This window comes from Microcebus murinus, chromosome 1, assembly GCF_040939455.1.
Source record: "Microcebus murinus isolate Inina chromosome 1, M.murinus_Inina_mat1.0, whole genome shotgun sequence".
NCBI lineage: Eukaryota > Metazoa > Chordata > Mammalia > Primates > Cheirogaleidae > Microcebus > Microcebus murinus.
The window spans coordinates 104,331,114-104,332,484 of NC_134104.1; the positions used below are offsets into that span (position 1 = coordinate 104,331,114).

General features: G+C 37.6%; 1 pseudogene; it reads left to right on the plus strand.

Annotated features, from left to right (window-relative positions):
• Nucleotides 1–402: 402 nt before the first annotated feature.
• On the plus strand, nucleotides 403–975 carry LOC105876661 (large ribosomal subunit protein uL6 pseudogene; annotated as a pseudogene).
• Nucleotides 976–1,371: the final 396 nt, after the last annotated feature.

Genomic DNA, 1,371 nt, shown 5'->3' on the forward strand with positions numbered 1-1,371 from the left:
CTGAATGTACACCCCATTACTCTCTCCTTGCTCATTCAGCCCCAGCTATATTGATCTCTTTGTCATTATAGAAAAACGTCAGACACACTGCTCCATTAGCGTCATTGAACTTGCTATTCCTGCTTGTCTTCCCACAGACATTTCAAGAGAAGGCTTGCTCCTTCTCACTGTCAGATCTTTGTTCCATGGTTATCTTCTCAGTGAGAACTTCCGGGAGCCCCCTGCTTAATATCGCAACCATTCCTCATCCCCAACATGGTGGACAGATGGGAGTCTGATGGAGCCATTGTAGATATAGGAGAAGAAAGGGATGAGTTCTATTTGAACACATTAAAATAGAAATGTTCTAGAGGCAGTTAGGAAAACAAATCTGTAGCTCTCTTTGTTGCAACTACTGTGAGAATGAAGACCATCCTCAGCAATCAGATTATTGATGTTCCAGAAAATGGGGACATCACTCTGAAGGATGCACAGTTATTGCAAAGGGCCCAGAGGAGCCCTGTGGAGGAATTTCAATCACATCAGTGTAGAACTCAGTGATCTTGAAAAGAAAAAGAAGAGTTACCAGGTTAGCAAAAGGGGGAATAGAAAGGAGCTGGCTACTATTCGCAGTATTTGTAGTCATATACAGAACATGATCAAGGGTGTGACACTGTGTTTCCATTACAAAATGAGGGCTGTGTGTGCTTACTTCTCCATCAACATTGTTATTCAGGAGAATAGTCTCTTGTTGAAATTCTAAATGTCTTGGGTGAAAAATACATGATTCAGATGAGGCCAGACATTACTTGTTCAGTATCTTGAGCTCAGAAAGATGAGTTAATTCTTGAAGAAAATGACATTGAACTTGTATTAAATATCAAATCCACCTGCTTTGATTCAGCAAGCCATAGCAGTTAAAAACAAGGATATCAGAAAAGTTTGGGGTATATTAACATCTCTAAAAAAGGAATAGTTCAACAGGCTGATGAATAAGATTTAAGAATTGTTCAGTTACAAAAACAAGATGCTAAATGATTCCTAAAACATATTTGTACTATTTTAAGGATGCAATAAAAAGTTCTCTATTAAAAAAAAAGGAAAACACATCTGTAGCATAGGAAAGATGTAAAGTTTAATTATATACTTTTAGGAGTTCTCTAAATAAAGGCAATATGGATATCAAGACTTCTGCTTTAGGACAGGATGAAGTATTCATGGCAACTAAAAAAGCCAGATAAACTATAAAAATGTCTTTTTAGGGTTTTAGCGAGCTACTGAAGCAATGAGACTTAGAGAGACTGACATTCCAGAGAAAACAGAGGTAAATTCAGAGGTAGACTGAAGATCTGTCTTTTTCTCTGGGGAAATTTGCTGATTCTAGGTATGAAT